Source organism: Macrobrachium rosenbergii, chromosome 18 (assembly GCF_040412425.1).
Source record: "Macrobrachium rosenbergii isolate ZJJX-2024 chromosome 18, ASM4041242v1, whole genome shotgun sequence".
Lineage (NCBI taxonomy): Eukaryota > Metazoa > Arthropoda > Malacostraca > Decapoda > Palaemonidae > Macrobrachium > Macrobrachium rosenbergii.
In genome coordinates, this window is record NC_089758.1 from 9899191 (window position 1) to 9920356 (window position 21166).

At 37.0% G+C, this 21166-nt stretch overlaps 1 long non-coding RNA gene across 1 annotated transcript in view; it reads right to left on the reverse strand.

Moving 5' to 3' along the window:
• Nucleotides 1-218: 218 nt before the first annotated feature.
• LOC136848089 (uncharacterized) overlaps nucleotides 219-21166 on the reverse strand; it is a 74153-nt gene continuing 53205 nt past the window's right edge. The window contains exons 3-4 of the long non-coding RNA XR_010855934.1: nucleotides 1094-1334; nucleotides 219-342 (exon numbers count right to left, since the gene is read on the reverse strand). This is a non-coding gene — a long non-coding RNA (uncharacterized lncRNA). The remainder of the gene's footprint in view (nucleotides 343-1093; nucleotides 1335-21166) is intronic.

A 21166-nucleotide genomic window follows, 5' to 3' on the forward strand; every position in this document is an offset into this window, starting at 1 on the left:
ACACACATATATACATACATATATATATATATATATATATATATATATATATATATAGAGAGAGAGAGAGAGAGAGAGAGCACATACAGGTATAAATTCTGGCATTCTTACGATTTGTAACGTCAAAATTCTTCTCTCCCCTTGAGAAAGAAAGTAAGGAAAAGTGCGGAAAAATACTTTATTTTTCCAGAACTAATTCTTATCGTGAAGGATCTCACCTCAGTTCTCGGGTGTAGACACAGGGATTTCATGGCACCAAAAAGTTTCCTATATCTCGAATCTTCATTTTGGCTCAATGATGGAAGCACATGCGGTTAGCGAGCATTGCATTTCCTTGCCAGTCTATGAAAGAAATAAATTACACGTTTAGGAAAAGGTCTGTAGGTGACCGTTAGCCAGGCGGAATGCAAAACAAAAACAAATAAATAAAAATAAAAAAATAAAAATAAAGTTTCATTAGTTCTATGGCACGTCATTTGACGTCATCTTAAGATGAGTTCCGGATAGCACGAAGACGGTGAGATTTAAAAGAATGAAACATGTCTCGATTTAAGTATTTTAGACCAAATGCACTTCAGGGAAAAAGTTCTATGAAAAGGGAGAGAAGATTCGAGACCGGCCTGATAATAAGGTGGGACCAGCATTTTTGCAAAACATGAATGTTTCTTAACTAGTGAAGTAAATAGATACTATCTTAACAACTGTAATATGTCGAACCCTCTAGGCGATCTCAAAATTCGCGTTGCAAAATGAAGCCTCAGCCCAAACTTGTATCAAGTGATTAGACTGACTCGCCGTTAAACTTTGCAGGGAAACTCTCGTCATAATTGTGAGAGCTGATAAAATTTATCTCATAAAGATCATTACTATTGTTCTCAGGTTTGATGAGGACTGTCACTAATGGTTCATCTTTATTGACACGAGCTGGTGGTAAACATGTTGGAAAAGACATGTTACATCTACAAAAATATAACGAAACAGACGCTATAATGTTAAAAAAAAATGACAGCTGCGGGGAAAATACAATTATATCGTTGAAAACGGAAAATGACGGACATCAGAGTAAACCAACAGCTCGGCTGAGCCGACTTACCCACGACAGATTCGAAGGGAACGCGCCCTTCGCGTTTCGTGCGATCTCCTCAGAAGTCGCTCACTAATTGCCAGAAACTTGCTCGCAGCGTAATGCTGAAGAACGACAGAGTGGTGGATATCTCAGGAAGGCGTGTCCCCTCACGTTGGTCATATATAGAGAGACGGTCGACCTCGGGTCCGGCCAGACAACAGATGAAGCCCGTAGCCATGTGGTCGAAGGTGAGATAGTGGGGGAGCATCTGCGAGATATTTGTTTACTTTTATTTTTTGTGACTAGATCTGTGAGACAGAGCATCTACGATATATTGTTGCGACATCTATAAATGTGAGCAAGAGTACGTGTGTCTACGTGATGTTGATTTTATCATTCTGTTTACTGTTTATTTCTCATGTTGTCGAAACATGATTAGCGAAAAAGCTCACCTGGGAGATATTTGTTTTCATTTTTTGTGACGTAAATATGTGAGGAACGGGAGGCATCTGCGAGATATTTTGTGGTGGCACGTGGAAATGTGAGCGAGAAAGGTATATATATGAAAGATTGGTCTTGATTCATGACGCATATAAGTATAAGCGAGAGTGCATCTGCGACATAAGAGTTTACATTTTTTTCGCTTACAAAACTGACAGCAAGACGGTGATTCCGCGCGTTATTTACCTTATTTTGGCACCTATATCTATGAGCATAAGAGCACCCACTTGCAAAACAGCATTTAGTTTCAAATTTGGTGTCATCTGCTCGATATCAAATTACGAAGATGGTGAAATATGCTATTTGTGAGACATGCAATGTGGTACCTCAGACTTTTGCAATTGAAGACAGGCTGAGATTTTAACACGCAACATCGAGGTGATCTTTGATTGTGGTTTACTGACTGTTATTGTGTCAACAACGAGAAGTGTGCAATAAAAAACTGATAATTCAAAAGTGACAATTGCCGTCAGTCATCGTATGAGCTGTGAGGTGTAAACTGATAATTTACAAGAAGAAAACGGGGCGGGAAGGCGGCGGCCAAAGACACTTTCAACTGGTGGCTGGGAAACGTCCACGAAACGAGGATTTTGTAAACTGATTCCCGCTAATACCAGTTATTGAACTTCGCACAAAAGATGAGTGTATGTAGCAGGAGAGCCTCGGTCAAATGACCAAGCCTACTTTTACAATCGACAAACTTATGTACGAAGAAAGTGAATCTTAAAGATAAAAGATAAAAAGAAAAGATGAATTGCAAAATTAGAAAGGGGAACAAGAAGAAGACATTAAAAATAGCGAAAAACCAGTGTGTTTCAGACTCCTAAAGACTACCAACAAACATTGGAATAAAGTTAATTTCCTATTATTCAAATTGTTGACCAATCAGATCGACGGACAGAGCGAAATTCTAATAACAAAATGCCCTCCATGGCAAAAAAACGAAACGCAAAGCGAGCAGATGAAAAATTGTAGCAAGTGCAAATGAAAAATAAACCTTCTAAACGAAGATGGCAAATAAACAGACCTTGAGGGAAAAAAATAAGACAAATGCACTTATTTTCATAAAAAGAAATTGAATCAATGTGATGCAAATAGCTTAACATAACTGTCAGCAATAATTTAGCAATGGTGTTGAATAAGTATGGTTCATTGCTCATCTTGAACTGAAAAATAACCATCAAATTCTCATTCCAAGAAAAACGCAATGGCAAGTTTTCCTTCTCAAGTGATGCCAGAGCAACCTCCACAAAAACAGGCCAGTTATACGATTCAGGAATTATAAAAGAGACAAGAAAATGCCACATTCTATCACCGGATGGTGCGAAAGATTGATCAGACCAGTTGGTCGTCAAGTTTGAGAGTTTACTGCCACAGTATCTATGGGATAGAAAGGTCTGACATCGACTATTAAAAGTTTTAGATTAACGTTACTTACTCTGTTTTAACATTTCAATTATCGCATTAATATTACCAAAATTACTCCGACTACATAGCTCTTTCAATTGCATTACAAATCACAGAGCTTTTATTTTACCACAGATGAATGGGCCTTTCAGACACAGGCCTGAATTAGACCAGGAAACACTGGGAAGAAAAAGATGATTAGTTTGGCTAAACCCGCAAGGCAGGGTTACACTATAGTGAAGTCCTACATGTTCCTTTTACTTTTCCCTTTGTTCATCCGCCTCTAGACGAAAAAATAAGCTACAATTACAATGGTCAAGGTATCACTAAAACTGCAAGATCCTTTCTTTTGACGATTATTAATCTCTTTGGATTATGATGCTGTAAAAGTACGTTGTTCCTTTCCTACCCCAGCTTCAGAGCCCCTCAGTCAAACCTGAACACCTTGGCTCGCCAGCTGTGCCGGGATGAGATCCATTCTGGAGAATGGTTACCTCTAGGCTTCCCTAGGAAGCCCCAGAGGAGGGACCCCCTTCCTGACCAGGGATACTAAGCTCCCATCGGAATCCCTAGGCGGAAAGCTTATAAGATTCTTTGAAGGCATTGGACACATTCTGCCAGCACCTCATTCACCTCCTAGAACCTGAGGCTGAAACTGGAACCAACCCAAATACACAGAGCTTAAGAGATCCAAAATTGAGAAGCCCTTCTGCGATGCCTCCTACAGGAAGAGAAATTTTATGGAGTGAGAAAACAATGGTGTACTTTTCTTCACTGGAATTCACGAGGGTTAAGGACAAGTAAACAGGTCAAAATTAGCGTGAAGATCTGCATGACCTGTACGATTTGCTCCCTCTATTGGCTTTTGTACCTTATTATAACCTACTATAGACGCTTACAACAATCTACTAAGATTTGTCGTAAGATCTTTTCCTTACTAGTTTCTTGCAAGCAGAGGCTTCACCCTACAACCAACCGATCTCTTGCATCCGGACAAAAAACTTATACAACAGCATTATTATTATTATTATTATTATTATTATTTATTATTATTATTATTATTATTATTATTATTATTATTATTATTATATTTATTATTATTATTATTATTACTGTTGTTGCTGTTGTTGTTGTTATAGAGCAATGACCATTTTTTAAACAGATTTCTTACTGAAAAACTAGCTTACCAATGAATTTTTTTTTTTCGTCCTTAACATGCCGAAGTCAAAAACCAACAAAGTGAAATTATGATTTGAAAAGTTGAACAAAGAGAGAGAGAGAGAGACTCGTTACGTGGTGTCCTCGTTTTTATATTATCTACGGGAACAATAATAACAGTGGCAGAAGAGAGAGAGAGATTTATTATTATTATCTTTTCTCAGAACATGATTTGCTTGGGAAGCAATGAGCCGGGAAAGTTTTCAGAAGTTTACAACAAAAGAGAGTTCGTCGGAAGATGAAAGTCCCTGGGAAAGGAACAACTTTCGAAAAGAACAAATAACGTTTTCATCGTCTTGCTGTCACCCTATGCAAGAGAACAGAGCCATGGAGTGCAGAAATACAAATAAATAATTAAATAGGCGAACAGAATAACAGAAAGGTCATTGCTTTAGAGAGTTTGCCAAAATAATTGGGACTCCCATAAACCTTTTGGAAACCCTTCCACAATCTACTCTTTTCACTTCACTTATCATCATTTGTTTTGTAATTTAAGGAAAAAAATTCAAATCTTTGTTTTAGTGTCTATAAAGTGTATTAAATCTACACTCCTTTAGAGAGCTATTAACTTTAATTATCAACTAGAGTCATGTAACTTTTCCTATATGCCTAACAACAATGACAGTAATAATGACCAACAGCAACAACGATAACAATAATAATAATTTAAAACAAAAGCAGCAGCATCAAAAATAGCGATAATAATGATAGTAATCAAATTTAGCTGCAATCTCCTTGAATTTTTAAACAAGGTGAGACCAGGTGTTTACCACCGCGACCTCAGGCACGTCATGATTTCCAAGCTAATGCAAGGTCAGGCGCAGCGACAAAAACCATCCGCAAGAAGCAGTAGCTAAATTACTGAAGGTGGGAATAATTATCATACGTGATCACCACCGCTGGAAATAATTCTCTCTTTTATCAGAGGAGAGGTTGTCACCTTCCACAGCTTTTTTGGTGTGGGAGGTTGAACAAAAGACGAAGAGAATGCGTACTGAAAAGGTATGGAAACTGGTGATGAAGATGCGCGGCTCTTTTAGAATTCAATGTTTTTCTCTCTTTGAAATTTTACTGATTTGTTGTTGTTATTATTATTTTTTTCAGAAATGTTCATTCATTCATATGAAACGAAGTAAATAGGCCATTAGCTTAAGTGAACAAGCTTCTACAATAAGCAGCCGATAAGTAAAAAAATTACAAAAACCGGAATAATGAAATATATATTACAGAAAAAGAAAATAAAATAAGGTTGTATTATCCCTATGATTCGACTGCTAAACACCATAAAAAACCCAGGTACGATTCTTACACTCTGAATCGGCACTGCATTCAGCTACTTTTTAGTAGGCCAGTTCAAGTGCCTGATTTCCACCTTTAATTAACTGTTATTGTTTCAGCAACAATCGATTTCGAATGACTGTTAGTAGTTTCTCTCAGCTGTTTCTGGGCTACCGGTCGAAATTAGTTTAACGTTTGAGTAAACGAAGGGTTGACAGCCTGAAGGGGAAAAAGAAGTGGTGGGTTGGAAGTTCATGAAATTTTCAACCAACAACATTTGTTGAGATCCTGACAACGGATCTCGGTGGTCATGAACAAGTAGCAGTGAGTCTATGAGGTCCTGGGTGAGAGACGGAGTTAAAAAAATTACGGAAGAAAGGAATTTTCAGTAATTAAATCTTAATGACAATATACGTAAAATAGCTTCGGCTCTCTCTCTCTCTCTCTCTCTCTCCAAAAGTTTGAAAGAAGCTGACTTTTAACACGCATTGGCGACCGCAAAAACACAATTAAAATGAGAGAGAGAGATGTGGGGGAAGTTTTGAAGACGCAGAAATGAAAAGAACAGAATAAAAGAATCAAATTAAGAAATAAATGAGTGTTTACTTCTTCGAAGATATTTAAAATCACAAAACACAGATCAATAAATTAAATTAATTGATCAATAGATTAATAAATAAATTAAGGAGTCTTGTGTTTTGATACAATGGGCAAAATGGGAAGACTAATCGATATCAAAACTAGCTACTCACTCCGCAGCCATAAAATATTCGAAGCAATGAAATTAAAAATCGAATTAACTCTCAGTAAAGCAGCCACATTTAGTCTCAAGCTCAGAGCATTTCTGAAGTAAAAGATAAATAAATCTCAGAAAGAGGGCAGAAGTTACCACACGCTCCGATCATTCCTGTAACCAATATATTTGGAGCAGAAGAGAGAGAGAGAGAGAAGAAAGAAGGATTTCACCGGCTGCAAGCACCTCTTTCGTGTCGAACGGGTGCTTCCCATTGCTTCGAAGACCGAAGCTTGCGAGACCAAGCCGCCGAAGGTGGAGAGGCGCCTGCTTTTTTCGCACACATTCTCCTCACCCGAACCGCAATTAAATCAGTTAAGCTCTCTTAGCCAACGTCCGTTCTTACTTCCTCTCACAAGTAACGCGGGAAAAACGGTTAAGTAACGTTCCTTTTTTTACGGGGGGGAGAGATAAAGTAACGCCGATTAGCAGCAACGGCGTATGACTAGCACGCAAGTCTTCTGCAAAGCTTCCGTCGTTATCAAACAGTTTTTTTCCCAAATGGCTCCACGTCACTCTTGCCAGTTCTTCGACGATTAAGATATTGACGTGCGATTGTCGTTATTACTGTCATAAATCCACAGGGAGTGTGCAGCTGCGTTGCTACGTTGTTATTGTTTATGTTCCTTTTTGGGGTCATCCTTGTACCTCTAAGGACTTCCGTCGACAATAGATTCGACAGTTTAAAAGACAGAGTATCGAATGATATACTTTTAAAAGACAGAGTATCGAATGATACTTTTATGGAGTCGTTCACGCACCTCTCAGGGCTTCGATCCCGAATAGCAAATAGATTCAACAATTTACACGACAAAGGTTCGAAAGTATAAAAGTCCAGACCAGGGGCCTAAAATCTGGAAGCATGAAAGAAGAAAAATTCCAGTCCAGCAAAGCACATCGATAGGATTGCTTCAGAATATTACATCCATGTACCTCGAGTTGAGCTTTATTACGTAAGGACATTTCATTCTAATGGTTTTATTACTATCATTACTGTACCTATACCGTCAAAAATGACGGTAACATAAGACGGTCGGGACGATATTCTACGAGCGGTGAATTCCACGTTCAAACATCCCGTCGCGGTCTAAGGTATCTTGATCTGGGTACTTTACAGGGTTTAGTGACGAATAAAGTTGGCACTTAGGTAAGATGACCTGCAGATTATCACACCGATTATCAGTAATTCTGCACCAGTTTTATTTAAAGTTTCTTTTAATAGTGTACCATCACTTTGCCCATTCCGCCAAAATTTGGGTAATATACAAAATGATCGAAATAGCCAGTTTCGATCCTAGACACGGTACGTAACGTCCCAAAGATAAGAAAAGCTACCTTCAATCTACTACATATTTATATTGGGAGCCAGAGGTTCTGGGAAGGTTGGACGACAACTGCAGGTCTAAGCGTGGAGTTTAATACCAGTAAGCCATCTTTGCTACAGACATACAAATTCGATACATACTTTATAGGTGTATTTACATGCACATATTTCTTTAGTCTCCTTGAGCTTCTCACTTTTTCCAAAGACCCTCCTATTCAGCTCAAGAGGCGCTTTGTATAAGGCGAGGAGGATTTTCGGGAAGACCAGTTGAATACATTCACTGAAATACCCCACACGAAATTTAAACCCCTGATTATTATTATTATTATTATTATTATTATTATTATTATTATTATTATTATTATTATTATTATTATTATTATTACCTAGCATGGCCGAAAATCCATGTGGCTTAAGCCTTAAAGGCAATTATACAGTTGGCAAGCCTCCATAAAACAACTTTTTTTATATAAAGATAAGAATAAAATATCGGAAGATAAGCGAGGTATATATAGTAAAATTCCGACAAAAAAAGGAGACGAACATAATCATCAGTGAAACAGATTCACGGATGAATAAACTTGAAATGAGAATTGCTGGGACGGTTGAGGCAGCGCTAAATGGCATTATTATTTTAATAAAGCACAAGTTCAAGAACGTTTATTCATTGAAATTCGCTATTGTACTAGTCATATGGTTAGCTTTCTCAAAAATGTTGAATCAAAATGTGTCGAACTGAGGGTAGTGGATACACATGAATAGTCCCACCAAAGGCTTATTTTACTCTGCAGTTTCCAAGTAAATAAAACTCCACGGTTACAATGCAAACCAAACTGAGAGAGAGAGAGAGAGAGAGAGAGAGAGAGAGAGAGAGAGAGAGAGAGACTAACAAAGAAGATAGACAGGAAATTATTAAGTTTTTATCAAGAAATATGACAAGAGCAAAGGAAACTACACAAGAGAGAAAGAGAAGAAATGAAATGTAATTAGGAAAATTGAACAGAGATCGGCACACGTAAGATAAACCTAAAAACGGGAAAATAAAGCAAGGATATTACCACTTAAAGGGTGAAGGGACAATGAATATAAGGAGAGGTTGACCTGGCCATATAATCAGAAATGAAAGACTGTAGTAAAATAAAGGAATGGAGGCGACAGAAAGTCTATCTCTCTCTCTCTCTCTCTCTCTCTCTCTCTCTCTCTCTCTCAAATACAGTATTTTCTCTCTCTCAAAAAATTTTTTTCTCTCTCTCTCCAATATTTCACTGACTATTCCCACACGGTCGAAATCCAATTTGATGGTGCTTTTGAGGCAAATAACTTTTTTTTTTTTTTTTTTTTTGGTCAAAACAGACAGAAAGTCGTTCCCGCGCACCATGAGGCAAAAAATACAATAAAAACGACTGAAAAGACGCGAATTCTAACCTATGGAAATTCCCTTGAGAACTTCGCCAAGGTTTCAATCTGTGGTCGCCGCGTGGCGTCTCGTTATTAAGGTTCTCCATGCTTGATGCAATTGCTGTCGCTTTGAGAGTGTGTTTTGATGAGATCGTCGTTGCTCGAAAAGAAACTGTGCAAGATGAGATTGTTAGAGCTTTTGTAGTTGAGAGTCCCCCGAGCGTGATGAGATAGGAATCTTGTTACCAAGAACTCCCAAGACCTCTTGCTATTCAATGAGATTTAGGGCCGATTCACATTATACCATCACGTCACCGTCCATCAGCCGTGCCTTGTATTCACACTATCCATCACGGTCCCGTTCAGTTCGTGCCCACCCTCAGCTGCTCACAGATTTAGCGGTAAGAAACTAGCATAAGGACCGTCACGTCACGTCAAAATATTCTTTCCGAGAAAACGTGTCGTGATGTGACGGTGGATGCCGTGTGCTTGATGGTGACGTGATGTGATGGTGTGAACAAGTCCATTTGATTATATGTAAGAAATGCTCACGTACTTTGACGTGACGTGATGTGTCGGTGACGTGAAGTTATGATGCGAATCAACCTTTAATTGTTTGAAGAGAATCGGCACTTGATGAGATTGTGAGGTCATTTGATTTCCATCCTTGATAAAATTGTTTATGGCTGCCCTTGGCAAGAGTGCAGAGATAATAACATCAAAGGTATGCCAATCAAATGTCATTTTCACGCTCTGCTTCATGGAAGTTGACTATGACTTCTAAGAGGATTCGAGAGGTAAGCATTCCAGACATCACGACGGTAAACAAATTGTTTTGATATTTTAAAAATCATATATATATATATATATATATATATATATATATATATATATATATATATATACACGTATATGTGTGTGTGTGTGTGTGTGTGTCAACTTACACCTCTCTTGACAGTCCAGTGGTAAGAAACTCGTCACTGAAGTCAGTGATAGTTACTGTTGGTGATTCGCGTCCACCAGATGACTCCTTTATCAATTATAATTCCCCTTCGTAATTACTTCCGAGGTAGAGCGAATTGGATAGGAAATGACACTGAATTTTGTACCTTAAATGTTTGTGGGTACGCTATATATATATATATATATATATATATATATATATATATATATATATATATATATATATATATATGTGTGTGTGTGTGTGTGTGTGTGTGTGTGTGTGTGTATATGTATATATATATATATATATATATATATATATATATATATATATATATATATATATATATATATATATATATATATATATATATATATATATCTCCACAAACATTTAACCTCAAATATAATTGTATTAATTAATTAATGGTCTTGCACAACTTTAATCTCAAGTTTTTTTTATATACAACTAAGTCTCCTTTGTAATTTCTTCTAAATGTAGTTTACTTGTGAATGACTTACAGTTGAAGGCGACAGATTTTGCAATCCGGTATTTCACTTTTCTCACGGCCATATCTCCTCATATTTTACAGTGTATTTTAATTCATGTGATAGAAGTTATACTGTAAATGTAAATTTATATATATTTATATATATATATATATATATATATATATATATATATATATATATATATATATATATATATATATATATATGTGTGTGTGTGTGTGTGTGTGTGTGTGTATACAAACATATGTACAATATAACTTCTATCACATGAACTAAAATGCACTGTAAAATATGAGCAGATACGGCCGTGAGATAAGTGAAATAACAGATTGCAAAATCTGTCGCCTCCAGCTACATTTAGAAGAAAATACAAAGGAGACTTAGTTGTATATAAAAGAACTGAGATTAAAGTTGTACAAAACCATTAATCAATACAATTATATTTGAGGTTCATCTTCAGGATGGAGTCTAGACTTTACTGACCTGGACTTAAGTAAATATAATTTTGATTTGTTAGTTGTATTAATGGCGAAAAGAGCAATAATCCTTTGACCATTCATTACTAAACCTTTTGTTAATTTATTCTGACATTCAATACCTTACTTGTCTAGCCTAAATAAAATGAATCAGTCAATGCACGAGATTCTATAAACAATGTTGCTACTCTGGTGAGGACAATTCCTAGTAAGCATGTGTTTACAGTTTTACAACATGAACAAAATTACACTATTTACATTAGATTTTCTTTCAACACAGATCTGATGAACTCAAAGCCGGTGAAATAAGGCAAATGAAGTGTGTTCTTAAATAATTCTCTTCCTGTCAGATATATTGTATTATTATTCTTATTATTCAGAAGATGAACCCTATTCATATGGAACAAGCCACAGGAACCACTGACCTGAAATTCAAGCTTCCAAAAAATATGGCGTTCATTAGAAACAAGTAACAGAAGGTAATGGAAAATACAAAAAGAGGAGAACAGTTATTAGAAAAACAGATAAATTAACAAATTAATAAATAAATAAATAAAAACTAAGTAAATTATTAAAAGACAAGCATAATCGTATTAGGTAGAGAAGGTATCTCAAATATGAGCTGCATAAAAAGGTTCCTAACTATTTTCCCATGTACAGTCTGTAGTTTCTTATCCAGGAACTCAGGACTGACAACATATAATACTAGCACGAACATTAAAGAGAATACAGAGAAAAGTTTCACCTCTGATAATAATGTCTACATGAGTCTGATAGACGGGACGTGCTCATTCAGTTTTTCTATAAGAGGTAATTTGCATCTTTATTTATAATACCTAAATGTCACCCATTTACCGAAACAAAGGTACAGATAGGAATATAACGTCTTTCGGAACGCTCCAACCATTAGTTTGAGGGAACGGCTGATCTAGGGTTAATCATTACTATATCAGACGTTTGTTTATAGAAATCTGTTCAAAAATTAAGTTACTTTCACAAATACCCAGTTTAATTAATCCAAAATTTGAATGACTGCTAGTGTAAATATATTCCGGTTCAATCAATTCTGTGATATTCTAATAGATTCAATAAGCACTTTGGTAAATGAGCATAAAGCAAAAGTTACTAATCAAGAGTCAAAATTGATCGTGATGCCGTTTAATTTTGGAACAGACGGGTAAGGAATAAATGTCAGAGTAACTCCACAGAAATATTCAGGGACACGTAGAATTGATTGATCCCGTAGTAGCCTAATAACAAGATGTGATATTACCACTGGAAAACCTCGTAAAATTTGCATTAACACAGCTAACAGATGAAAATAATTTAACTTAAGTCCAGGTCTCTGCACTCTTCACACCATCCGGCACAAGATTTTCGAAGGAGATGAAAAGGGAAATTAAAGAATATCTGTGATTCTAGTTGATGTCGTTAGACTCCTTGGTTAACTCGCTATGGAGAATCTAAGGACGTCAACAAGAATCAGACATTCTTTAATTTCTCTTTGAAATCTCTTTCGAAAATCTTATGTACGATGGGGTGAATCGTGCGTAGACCTGGACTTAAGTTAACATTATTTGCATTTGTTAGCTGTAATAATTTAGACCCTACGAGGTTTTCCAGAGTTAATATTATATATTGTTATTGTGCTACCACGAGACCAATCAATTCTACGGGATTTTTCGTTTTGTTGTCCTAGCAGAGCAGGATGTTTTTCGCCAATTGTCACTGAATGTTTGTATACAGATACTCGGACATTTAAGATTAACATCAAACACAATGACCTTTGTATGCACTGAAATGTCTTATCCCTTAATAGTAGTTGTTTCTGTACAACCGAGCCTTCTTTTTTATATACTTTTTTTATGTAGTTTTCTTTGAATGCCTAAGAGTACAGGCAAAACATTTTACATTTTGTCACTTTCCTCATAGCCATATAGTCTGTTCACACACACACACACACACACACACACACACACACACACACACACACACAACGTTTAAATAGTGTTTTATGGGCCTTCTTATACACACACACACACACACACACACACACACACACATATATATATATATATATATATATATATATATATATATATATATATATATATATATATATATATATATATATATATATATATATATGCACATAAAAACACCACTTGGGAAAAACTTACAACTGATTTTAATTTTTTGCCCAGTGCTTGATATATATATAATAACGTGTAAGAGCGGTTATAAGCACACACATACATACACACACACACACACACACACACACACATATATATATATATATATATATATATATATATATATATATATATATATATATATATATATATATATATATATATATATATATTTATATATATATATATATATATACCCTCTAGCTTGGTCCTTTTCCTTTGATTCCAGGTGATAGGAATGTTCTTGATAGCACTCAGCAAACCAACACGTGGCGAATCAGAAGCCATCTCCCCCAATCACAAAACGCACCCGATACCGGAAATAGACTGGAACGAAGGCACCACCATTCCAGATACTTTACTGGAACGCCATGATTTCAAATTGAATCCGCCTGGAACGAATCGAACCATTAACATTAGTCTTAAAGAAGTAGACGAGAATTCACAGAGCGATGAAAATATAACTACTCAAATTCCCTTCCTGACGACACCGGAAACTAGAGCTTCAATAGAGCACCTCGATGTACCTCCTGCGTCGTCCGATGAAGAGACTACAGAAGAGAGCAGGGATAATATATTGGATCTTTTCTCTGCAGAAGAGGAGGACGCTTTTTTCATCCCGTTCAACCCAAAGGACCAGGAAGTACAGTTTTTTCAGTCGGCTAAAAAAGGCAAAACGAAGAGAAAACCTGAGGTTGTGGAAATGAATGGCATCATAACTAGCAGACCTAAAGTGTCTCTGGACAGCACCCAGTCAAGTGAAAATTCTAAGCTGCAGGAGGATCTTAGTTCTGAAAGTTCTGATCAAAACCGTAAGAAAACCAGTCGCTTTGAAAAGGATGGCCAACAAGATCTTAGTTCTGAAAGTTCTGATCAGCACCATAATACAACCAATCACTTGGAAAAGAATGGACCACAAGATGTCACCCTAGATGATAAGGAGCATCTTCATTTCGAAGTGTTCCATGATGGATCAGAGAAAGTCACAAAGGGTCTTGGAGACACGACCACAATTCAGAAAAACCTCAAAGATTCTCAATCAATGCAAAAGAGTGAGCTTATGAATTCTAATACCAAAACTAATGATGATCAAGAAAAGGTTCAGTTAGATTCTCAGTCACATGCAGATGTTTCAGAAGTATATCCAGAAAATTTGCCATTCTTGGGTAACTCTTCTGTAACGGAAGAAGACCTTGAACTCAAACACTTGGATGATAATCATAATCTTCCCAGTGTCTCTGAATTAAACAAATCTAACTACAATTCTAGTCTAAATATCTATTCCCTAGACTCTAGCAGCAGTAATACAACATTTTCTCCATTCAGACAGGAGCAACTGGCTTATTTTGTTCCTAACCTGGAAGACCTCTTGGAATCTGATCAAAATTCATCTCAGAGCACCTTCCTAGACCCATTTCTTATTCCAGTCATGCATTATGACCCATCTACCTTATTACCAGAAATATCTGAAGAACCTTCTGCTAAAGATATGGAAACAAACACAACCACACCCAAGGCAGATTTAGTTGCCCTATCTTCAGCATTAGCCATTGACTGGGGGGATATGCCTGTACAGTATGCTGTAAACTCAGATTCTTCACCTTATAGATTTACAAAATATGCATTCCCATATACTACATCATTGCAAAATCATGATCCAACACCTGGGCCTTTAAATATGCAAGACACCTTAGATGAGCACAATAACCACTTTCACGTTTTGGACAAAAGGCCAATAAAACTGCCTGCAAGAAAAGTGTACAAAAATTCTAAGACATTTAGGGATTTTGGCAGCGATACCAAGGCATTCCATCAATTAAATCATGACCCTGGATCAGATGAAATGTTTGATAATGACTCCAAGTCAGTTAAAGCATCTGGAAATGACAATGAATCAGTTGGAATGTCTCATAATGACTCCACATCATTTGAACCATCTGATAATGATTCTGGATCAGATAAAGTTTCTGGAAATGTTGCTGAGACTAGTAAAATCCTCAGGTCACCGGGTCAAATATTCCGATCCTCTCGATACTACAATCAAGATTTCATATCTTCTAATCACACTAGTCTTTTTCAAAGATTATTTAGACATTCAAAAAGTAATACCAGACCATTTAGGTATTCCAGTCAAGATCTTAAACCTATAGTATTTAGTCCCACTAGTTTTGAATCTAAAAAAATTGTTAAAAATAATCACTCATCTAGAACATCTAACCATTCAGGTAGTGAATCTACATCACTTAAAGGGACTTCCAGTGACTCGAAACCCTCCAAAGGTCTGACCATAGATTCTGAGGAACATAGTGTCAATGATCATTTGAGCCCACTTAACCATTCAAATAGTAACCCACTCAAGGATGTATCTGATTACTCCATGTTACTTGAAGCTATGGACAATGATACTAAAGCCTTTAGTGACACTGAACATGAGCCTAGATCAACAGAGGATTTAGATCAGGATGATTCCATAAAGTTTTTGGATTACTTCGAGTATGAAAGCCAGCCTGGTGAGGACGAAAATACCACTAACAAAGCTACTGACTCTCATATGGATATCTCTCTAGAAGCTCAGGACAAAGAGAATACTCCTCCAGAATCTGCTCTCCGACATCTCAGGGCTATTCCACTTCATTTGGGAATCCCAAAGGTAAGTTGTTGAAGTATTTACTCTACTCTTGCTACAATAAAATGTCTTACTTAATTTAAGTTCAAGAACGTGCTTGGGCTAGGCAAAATAAATAACTGAAAAAGTTTTGAAACCCCTAGACATTAAACTCTTCTTTACAGGGCAGACAAATCTGGTAAAATGATGAAAAAAACACTTGAGAGAAATAAACTTCTTTTGAAATGAAATTTCTCAGGACATACTTTTCTTAGCATTTGAAAAAATTACAATGTATTAACTTATTCTGTTCTGTAATTTCCTTCTGCCTAAAAGTCTGAAATGCATTTCTTACTAGGAGCGGTAAGATTTGTTGAAAGAAATTGCACCTGGTATGAATAACCTAAGTGATGAAGCACATAGATCATTACCAGCAAATATAACAGAGGCAAAATTAATTTTTGTAATAATCAAACTAAGCATTTATACAGTCAAACATTCCCTTAATTTATATTTTGGCTGATATATATAAAAAAAATTCATACCATTTCCAGCAATTGTATGCTAAGAAAGAGGGCAGAACATAGCCAATATGCCCATTAGGTTTAACAACAAAAATCTTCTTACACCATACAGAGAATTTCAGCAAAAAAAATTATGAATGAATTCAGAAAAATCATTTCAGACATTGGTCAGTTACCACTACATAAGCAGCAATGAAAATGATAAGGTGGGCTTCACACTTTGTTTTTAATGACTCTCCTAGGCCTCTGTTCTGCCGAGTAATGAATGACGAAAAATCAATACATGGAAATTCTACCAACATGTAGATAAATCTATGATCATACAAGATAAGTAAATTGTCTGTTTGTGAACATCATAAGTAAAATCACTGGTTTTTCCCTTCAACCAAAATACAAATCAATTTGGACAAAACCAGAAGAATGGTCTATTAGGAAAACCTACACATACATGTAAAACTCTCTATTACATGTTTAAAGGAAATAGCTTCCTTTGTTTATATTCCAGTCATGGATAAAAGATAACTGTATCCTTAGAAGTTTCACTTAACTGCCAAATCCTTCAGTATTATAAAATGAATGTAAACAATGACCAACCCCCTGTTCAATGTACAGTACTACAATGTTAGGTTAACAGCTCCTCTGAAAAAAAAAAAAAAAAGTATTTCTGACTAATCTGGTCTTCTTCCTCATTCTCTTTAAAGATACCATCCTTCATTGCATTCAAGTATCTGGTCGATGACCTTGAAGGAAATTACTTTGGCCACCAGGAAGCTCGAGACATCTACAGTGCGAAAGGAAAGTATTTTGTCCTGCTTCCAGATGGGAGGCTTCAGACTGTTAATTACCATGCCAACCGAACAGGGTATTTTCCTCATATTGTGTACACCCATGGCAAAGGACACTCAGCCAGACCTCATCCTGGATTTGGGAATGTCTTTGCTCCTGGACCAACATTTTCTCCAACTCCTCATCCCTTGGTGGTACCAACTGCAATTCGTCCACTTTCATCATACGTGACGCATCCACTACGAACGGTACCAATTGTTACAACTCCTTTACCACCACTGGGAACTCATTTGTCCCCTCACATTCCAATCGATAGAGATTTGTTTCCTACCATTAGAGAGCCTCCTTTAGTTGATATAGATCCTCCTGTATTTAGATTTTTTGACTCTCCTTTAACAGTTGTTTCACCTTTACCACCTGTCAGTCCACTCTTACCAGTTTTACCAGATGAAAATTCTCATAATCCAGGAACAGATTCAGATCTTCCTAATCCACTTCCGATACCTTTGACACAAAACCCCCTACATCAGCCATTACTTACTAAGCCTCCTCTTCGAAAATACCATTTAACTACAACTCTATCTCCAAAACCATCATCTTCATTAACAACTGGAACAGATCATGAACACCCGACATTATCTCCTCATCATCCATCTCCTCAACAGAACCACTTTATATCTACAATATCACCATTAGATCAGACCACTGTGACTGTGGCTCAAAACATAGATCATGAAGGTCATAACACCAAGACATCACTGCATTCTTCCCCTCAGAAACTTCATCCTAAGCCTTTAACGCAACATCCACATCTCACCATCTCAAATCTTCACCATCCAACAACAACTCTTCCTTCACTCCATCCAGCATTCACTCCTGTGACACCCTTTATAACTGATGCTCTCCCCATACCACCAGAAAAACTACCCGCAAGAACTATATACCCAACCACTCTTTCCATTCGAGGTCTGCCAGCACCTAAACTTGGAAATGACCAAGGCTCTCCATTAATCAAGATCACTCCGAAATCGGTGCCGCAACCTCTCTCTCAACTAAAATCAGGAGTCATAATATCAACACCCCACCCACCTCCTGCAGGTACCCCACATTCAAAATCTTTTTCCTATGTACATTTTTCACCTCCCCCTAAACTGCTTCCAATTCCTGTTTCACCTCACTCAACTCCAGTGCCAATTACTTCTTTGCCAAAATCCACCCCGGCCCATTCCCTTGCACCAGGGTTGCTTCACCGTCCACCTCTGCAGCTTCTTACAACTTCAATATCTTCTCATGGTTTGCCTAAAACTGGCAGTCCGATAACCCCTGTCAGCTCACAAGGTAATACAAATCCAACTCTGAAAACCTTGCCTCACCTTGCAACAAAACATCCAACACCAACATCAATTCCAGGCCTAACACGAAATCTCAAAAAACCCGAAGGGTTCCAGTCTTTGAGATCTGGTCATGCTGCAGTGTTCCCAAATAGATTAGGCCTTCCACCGTTAGATTTCCAGCCACTTTTCTTCCAGCCACCATTTCAAACTGGTTCGCCTGGAGGTAGCTCTCAGCTGGGAGGGCAGCTCGGCAGGCCACCATTTTCAGCTTATTTAAATGCAGAGCAGATGATCCTGAAAAACCCAAGGTTCCATTTTTTTAATCCTTTTGGCAATGATCAGCAACACTTAATGCCAAACTTATTTGAAACCTCCTCCAGTATAGAGAGCAATCCACATGTCGGGATGGTTCCGCATCCGTTACTCCAACTTAGACGTTCTTTCATGGCCCCCTTCGTCACGATTCCACTCCCTCTGAAGGCGGGAGAGTCCAGAGGTTTGTCTAGAGGACAAACATCTTCTGACTCAACAAAACCTGTGCAGACTGCAGGCACTGGAAATAAAGAAATAATATCCCAACAGGCTGTCTTAGCTCAACTAGAAGACTATGATGAAGCTGCCAAAGATTATCTTTAGTGACAGAAAGTTAAGTGTATTCTTTGTATTCTTATTTATTCGTAAACAACTTAAAGCTTCCATGCGTAATCAAAGCAGTTAATACGCAATACCGCATTCTATGGTCGTCAGTCTAGGCTTAATTTTTTTTGTCAGATTAATTTCCAAATTAAATGACACTTTTACATTCTTGTAAAACAAAAACACTACTGTTCATCCTTCAAATTTCTTACTTGTATTTTTCTTCTTCTCAAATTCTTTATAAAGTATTCTTACATCTGACTTATCCCTCAGCCAGAGGCGAAGATTAAGCTTTCACAGACATTTAAGTTATAAGAAAAAATGTTGAGACAGATGCCTAACCAATAAGTTCCTATCTTTCTTTCTTCTTTTCCATCCCTTTATTCCAGCTGTACTGCTCAACGTGAGCAAGCAAAGAAGCATTACAAGAGCTATTGCTGAGCAATAATCTTTGTTGCTCATGCGTGTCTAACATGATGAAATCTGTGAAACCTGTCATGAGTTGTTTTTATGGCCCATGTTTAGTTTTTCCTCAACAGCTACTCGATAACCCTTCTCACTTCCTGTTTAAGTTGCGCCCACACTGCAGTCAAGCATGTCTTAACGCAAATCGGCAACTTGTTCCACATATATCATAAACTGGTTGAAAACAAGTGAACGACCGTCAGCGGAGAATGATTGTGCATCAGTGTATGAAACAATTGCTAGGACTATCACTAGGCAGTTGATCTGTTTAACCTGCTCCTGATATGCGTGCAATAAGCTGACAACATGTGTTTATGAAATGTATTACTGAAGTGTGCACGCACCCTTACAACGAATCCTGTTTCCCTGTGGTAATTACTCAAAGTAAGATGGTTTTAACAAAACAGTACCAGCTCGTGCGTTACCGAAATAATATGAAAATGTAAGATGCTCTCTTGATACGAAACACGAATATTATATCGTCGAGTAAAGATTAATTGTATATGAACATCATTAAGGCAACATACTTCAGTTATTATCTTCTGCAGAATATCAGTACTCTCTAATATAACTTCAAATGACAGCAGATGTGGAAATACGCTGCAATTTCTAAAACGTTACCGAACGCAAGGGTTTTGAATTATTTGTTAAATTAGCTACAAACCTAAATGTCTGGAGGCCAATATCCTAAGAAAAAATTGCAGACCCTGATAACGAAACTGCTTAATCTGTATCCTCGAAAAGAAACATGAACCTCGCATCGGAAAATGGTAAGGACGGCGTCCAGTTTCCTCAATCCAAACCCACGAATGTCCAGCTCTTTTACGTTCCAGCGTTACCAATTACCCTTGTCGACTTCGGCGTGTAACTCCCTCACAGATATGTGCAGACGTATAGTAAACGCGCTCGAACTCTTCTGTGTTAGCACTTGCTGGTAGTGTGCAGACGTGAAGTAAACGCAGTGCTCTTGATATTTTGTGTAAAAGTTGTTCCTGCACGTATATAGAAGTGTGGTAAACAAACTGCTCTTGAAATTATGTAAGTCCCCCACTTCGAAATGTGCGAATGTGTGGTAAACGGACTGTTAACATAAGCAGTGGAAAATAATTAAAATTGCCTTAGTGACGTTGCAGGACTGCAACAGAGGGAGAGCGCTCCAATTCCATTCAACCGTTGGCTGTTGAACATAAGCTTTATCTTACTTCAAGACATCAGTTCTCTTTAATCTCGCCCCCAACACGGTAAGTATATATATATATATATATATATATATATATATATATATATATATATATATATATATATATATATATATATATATATATATATATATATATATATATATACAGATATATACATGACGAGAAAAAATGAAACAATGGAATGCTAGATCTCACTTTCACTTTAGGGTATATCACATTGTTATATATGCATTAAACATTTCTTTACTTGCATCTTACAAGTTTTGGGTTCGCATACTGCCTTTAGCATTTACGTACCAATTTATCACTGTCTTCATGCAGTAAGACCACCGTGCATCTTCGACATTGTATGTAGTTATGGTCCTACATTGCTGTGCAAACTTTCATGAATTATAATTTACCTTACATTCACCTAGTTGCTGCTCCAAGAATCACCAAAATGAATTTATAGAATCAAACGCCGCTGTAAAAATACTGCAAAACCCAAGTGTACATAAATT